The sequence below is a fragment of the Ambystoma mexicanum genome, chromosome 2q, assembly GCF_040938575.1.
Source record: "Ambystoma mexicanum isolate Mex_15411 chromosome 2q, UKY_AmexF1_1, whole genome shotgun sequence".
Lineage (NCBI taxonomy): Eukaryota > Metazoa > Chordata > Amphibia > Caudata > Ambystomatidae > Ambystoma > Ambystoma mexicanum.
Window position 1 is genome coordinate 691,748,401 of NC_090924.1, and position 5,000 is coordinate 691,753,400.

Below are 5,000 nucleotides of genomic sequence, written 5' to 3' on the forward strand. Positions count from 1 at the left end.
AGCATGTCTGTTTTTTTATTTTTATTTTGCTGAGGTGTGGTGCCTTCAACGACCGACAGGTGGCAGGAGAGCACTTTCTCCAACTGTGAAGGGGACTTTTTTCACTTCCTGAGTAGACTGGGCTCAGTGACATATGCCACCAAGCCAGCCACTAGAAAATGCAGGTTTTGCAGCCGTGGGCCAGTGGGGGTTTAAGGGCAGGTGTGCCTCCGGCGTCTCTGGCAGACAGCTCCAGTTGCAAGGCAGCAGAAGAGAACAGGGAGGCTTGCCGGGCGCTGCATTCGGGGGCCCCCACGAGGTTTTCCGCAAGCCTTACACTCTGAAATGTGCTCAAAAAAATGAGCCTGGCTTGTCAGGAGTGGGATTTGAACCCACGCCTCCAATCGGAGACCAGAACACCCAGATGCAGGGAAGAGCTGCGCCTCTTGAGTCTGGCGCCTTAGACCACTCGGCCACCCTGACAGCTATGGGCAGGATTGGGAAAGATTCTTCAGTACCCAATGTCGCCAGGTGCCAGCGCCGGTTTTCATGCCCCGATCTCTGCATCAAAAGTACCCAAACACTCACTTAAGGACCCAGGGATGGCAGGAAACACCCACTGATGGAGCCAGTGGACAGTTTGCAGGGTGCAAATAAGGGCTGGCCTCAGATCACTCATGGCGTAGTGCCGGCCTGTCCATACCTGTCGAAACATGCATGCGGTCAAATGTGTCCGATTGACATTGTGGAAATAAAAAGAAACCAGCACCATGTTTCTGCCCGGTCTCGAACCGGGGACCTTTCACGTGTTAGGCGAATGTGATAACCACTACACTACAGAAACAGCTCTGGTAGGCTGCGCTCTAGTGTGCTGGGACAGCTTTCAGTTGAAAGGCTTTGTGGCACTGATGTCTCATGGGGCCCGCTGGTACCTGCCAGGTGGCACACACCAACGTGAAAGTTTGGCGCAAGCCTGCGCCGGACCTACATGGCAGCACTCACAGCACCTCACACACAGGCTGCAGACACATACAAAAGACCAAGCTGGATGCAACAGTGGCGCGAGCCATGGCAGTCCCCACCCAGAAGGCATGTCCAAACCTTTATACATCAGCTCGCCGCCAGCGCATGATTACAAAGGAGGGGGAATTTCCAACACTGCCTCTTGGGCCATGGGCTTAAAAGCAGCCAACCATTGGCGACGGGCATCGAACCAGATACGGTCACGCACAAACTATTTTTGGGGGGGAATTGGGGACTCTGTGTTTTTTGTTTTCGGCGCTCCAAAAAAAAGGGCTCGTCCGGGATTTGAACCAGGGACCTCTCGCACCCTAAGCGAGAATCATACCCCTAGACCAACAAGCCACCGCATGCAGAGAGCAGTGAGGGGGAGGGGGTGGTCTGCTTACCTCACTTGGCGCCATGCCCCAGTCTCTCCACGGCCTGACCCCTGCGTGTCACGTGGCCTGCCCCTGGCGCAAGCGCAGAGGACTGAGCTGCCTCTCAAGCAGAGAAACAAGAAGAAGAGCGGCAGCCTTCGCTGGCCAAAGGCCATCTGCTGCCGCTCGATCGGGCTCGATCAGGCGAGATATATGTGGCCGACTGGCCTAGAGCGCAAACCTGTGCTGCTCAGGGTGGGCAGCTTCCCAGCAGGAGGATGTGTCTTGAAAGCCGACAGAGGCAAGAAGGCGCACTCCCTCAGCCCGCTCCAACCTCTGGATTCCTGCGAATTTCAGAAGAGAACTCTGGGGCAGCATGGCTTCTGTCATCTCCCAACAGCCTCTCTGTTCTTGCTATGTAAATACCTTTACATCCCCCGGACTGAGCATGTCTGTTTTTTTATTTTTATTTTGCTGAGGTGTGGTGCCTTCAACGACCGACAGGTGGCAGGAGAGCACTTTCTCCAACTGTGAAGGGGACTTTTTTCACTTCCTGAGTAGACTGGGCTCAGTGACATATGTCACCAAGCCAGCCACTAGAAAATGCGGGTTTTGCAGCCGTGGGCCAGTGGGGGTTTAAGGGCAGGTGTGCCTCCGGCGTCTCTGGCAGACAGCTCCAGTTGCAAGGCAGCAGAAGAGAACAGGGAGGCTTGCTGGGCGCTGCATTCGGGGGCCCCCACGAGGTTTTCCGCAAGCCTTACACTCTGAAATGTGCTCAAAAAAATGAGCCCGGCTTGTCAGGAGTGGGATTTGAACCCACGCCTCCAATCGGAGACCAGAACACCCAGATGCAGGGAAGAGCTGCGTCTCTTGAGTCTGGCGCCTTAGACCACTCGGCCACCCTGACAGCTATGGGCAGGATTGGGAAAGATTCTTCAGTACCCAATGTCGCCAGGTGCCAGCACCGGTTTTCATGCCCCGATCTCTGCATCAAAAGTACCCAAACACTCACTTAAGGACCCAGGGATGGCAGGAAACGCCCACTGATGGAGCCAGTGGACAGTTTGCAGGGTGCAAATAAGGGCTGGCCTCAGATCACTCATGGCGTAGTGCCGGCCTGTCCATACCTGTCGAAACCTGCATGCGGTCAAATGTGTCCGATTGACATTGTGGAAATAAAAAGAAACCAGCACCATGTTTCTGCCCGGTCTCGAACCGGGGACCTTTCGCGTGTTAGGCGAATGTGATAACCACTACACTACAGAAACAGCTCTGGTAGGCTGCGCTCTAGTGTGCTGGGACAGCTTTCAGTTGAAAGGCTTTGTGGCACTGATGTCTCATGGGGCCCGCTGGTACCTGCCAGGTGGCACACACCAACGTGAAAGTTTGGCGCAAGCCTGCGCCGGACCTACATGGCAGCACTCACAGCACCTCACACACAGGCTGCAGACACATACAAAAGACCAAGCTGGATGCAACAGTGGCGCGAGCCATGGCAGTCCCCACCCAGAAGGCATGTCCAAACCTTTATACATCAGCTCGCCGCCAGCGCATCATTACAAAGGAGGGGGAATTTCCAACACTGCCTCTTGGGCCATGGGCTTAAAAGCAGCCAACCATTGGCGACGGGCATCGAACCAGATACGGTCACGCACAAACTATTTTTGGGGGGGAATTGGGGACTCTGTGTTTTTTGTTTTCGCCGCTCCAAAAAAAAGGGCTCGTCCGGGATTTGAACCCGGGACCTTTCGCACCCTAATCGAGAATCATACCCCTAGACCAACGAGCCACTGCATGCAGAGAGCAGTGAGGGGGAGGGGGGTGGTCTGCTTACCTCACTTGGCGCCATGCCCCAGTCTCTCCACGGCCTGACCCCTGCGTGTCACGTGGCCTGCCCCTGGCGCAAGCGCAGAGGACTGAGCTGCCTCTCAAGCAGAGAAACAAGAAGAAGAGCGGCAGCCTTCGCTGGCCAAAGGCCATCTGCTGCCGCTCGATCGGGCTCGATCAGGCGAGATATATGTGGCCGACCGGCCTAGAGCGCAAACCTGTGCTGCTCAGGGTGGGCAGCTTCCCAGCAGGAGGATGTGTCTTGAAAGCCGACAGAGGCAAGAAGGCGCACTCCCTCAGCCCGCTCCAACCTCTGGATTCCTGCAAATTTCAGAAGAGAACTCTGGGGCAGCATGGCTTCTGTCATCTCCCAACAGCCTCTCTGTTCTTGCTATGTAAATACCTTTACATCCCCCGAACTGAGCATGTCTGTTTTTTTATTTTTATTTTGCTGAGGTGTGGTGCCTTCAACGACCGACAGGTGGCAGGAGAGCACTTTCTCCAACTGTGAAGGGGACTTTTTTCACTTCCTGAGTAGACTGGGCTCAGTGACATATGCCACCAAGCCAGCCACTAGAAAATGCAGGTTTTGCAGCCGTGGGCCAGTGGGGGTTTAAGGGCAGGTGTGCCTCCGGCGTCTCTGGCAGACAGCTCCAGTTGCAAGGCAGCAGAAGAGAACAGGGAGGCTTGCCGGGCGCTGCATTCGGGGGCCCCCACGAGGTTTTCCGCAAGCCTTACACTCTGAAATGTGCTCAAAAAAATGAGCCAGGCTTGTCAGGAGTGGGATTTGAACCCACGCCTCCAATCGGAGACCAGAACACCCAGATGCAGGGAAGAGCTGCGCCTCTTGAGTCTGGCGCCTTAGACCACTCGGCCACCCTGACAGCTATGGGCAGGATTGGGAAAGATTCTTCAGTACCCAATGTCGCCAGGTGCCAGCGCCGGTTTTCATGCCCCGATCTCTGCATCAAAAGTACCCAAACACTCACTTAAGGACCCAGGGATGGCAGGAAACGCCCACTGATGGAGCCAGTGGACAGTTTGCAGGGTGCAAATAAGGGCTGGCCTCAGATCACTCATGGCGTAGTGCCGGCCTGTCCATACCTGTCGAAACCTGCATGCGGTCAAATGTGTCCGATTGACATTGTGGAAATAAAAAGAAACCAGCACCATGTTTCTGCCCGGTCTCGAACCGGGGACCTTTCGTGTGTTAGGCGAATGTGATAACCACTACACTACAGAAACAGCTCTGGTAGGCTGCGCTCTAGTGTGCTGGGACAGCTTTCAGCTGAAAGGCTTTGTGGCACTGATGTCTCATGGGGCCCGCTGGTACCTGCCAGGTGGCACACACCAACGTGAAAGTTTGGCGCAAGCCTGCGCCGGACCTACATGGCGGCACTCACAGCACCTCACACACAGGCTGCAGACACATACAAAAGACCAAGCTGGATGCAACAGTGGCGCGAGCCATGGCAGTCCCCACCCAGAAGGCATGTCCAAACCTTTATACATCAGCTCGCCGCCAGCGCATCATTACAAAGGAGGGGGAATTTCCAACACTGCCTCTTGGGCCATGGGCTTAAAAGCAGCCAACCATTGGCGACGGGCATCGAACCAGATACGGTCACGCACAAACTATTTTTGGGGGGGAATTGGGGACTCTGTGTTTTTTGTTTTCGGCGCTCCAAAAAAAAGGGCTCGTCTGGGATTTGAACCCGGGACCTCTCGCACCCTAAGCGAGAATCATACCCCTAGACCAACGAGCCACCGCATGCAGAGAGCAGTAAGGGGGAGGGGGGCGGTCTGCTTACCTCA

The 5,000-nt window shown here is 55.4% G+C and overlaps 6 non-coding genes across 6 annotated transcripts; all 6 read right to left on the bottom strand.

Moving 5' to 3' along the window:
• Nucleotides 1–350: 350 nt before the first annotated feature.
• Nucleotides 351–462, bottom strand: TRNAL-CAA (transfer RNA leucine (anticodon CAA)). Its single transcript has 2 exons — nt 425–462; nt 351–396 (listed from the first exon to the last, which is right to left on the bottom strand). It is a non-coding gene; the product is annotated as a tRNA-Leu (tRNA).
• Nucleotides 463–750: 288 nt separating this feature from the next.
• Nucleotides 751–823, bottom strand: TRNAV-AAC (transfer RNA valine (anticodon AAC)). The gene has a single exon. It is a non-coding gene; the product is annotated as a tRNA-Val (tRNA).
• Nucleotides 824–2,153: 1,330 nt separating this feature from the next.
• TRNAL-CAA (transfer RNA leucine (anticodon CAA)) lies at nt 2,154–2,265 on the bottom strand. The gene is made up of 2 exons: nt 2,228–2,265; nt 2,154–2,199 (listed from the first exon to the last, which is right to left on the bottom strand). It is a non-coding gene; the product is annotated as a tRNA-Leu (tRNA).
• Nucleotides 2,266–2,553: 288 nt separating this feature from the next.
• On the bottom strand, nt 2,554–2,626 carry TRNAV-AAC (transfer RNA valine (anticodon AAC)). Its single transcript has one exon. It is a non-coding gene; the product is annotated as a tRNA-Val (tRNA).
• A 1,331-nt stretch (nt 2,627–3,957) lies between these two features.
• Nucleotides 3,958–4,069, bottom strand: TRNAL-CAA (transfer RNA leucine (anticodon CAA)). Its single transcript has 2 exons — nt 4,032–4,069; nt 3,958–4,003 (listed from the first exon to the last, which is right to left on the bottom strand). It is a non-coding gene; the product is annotated as a tRNA-Leu (tRNA).
• A 288-nt stretch (nt 4,070–4,357) lies between these two features.
• On the bottom strand, nt 4,358–4,430 carry TRNAV-AAC (transfer RNA valine (anticodon AAC)). Its single transcript has one exon. It is a non-coding gene; the product is annotated as a tRNA-Val (tRNA).
• Nucleotides 4,431–5,000: the final 570 nt, after the last annotated feature.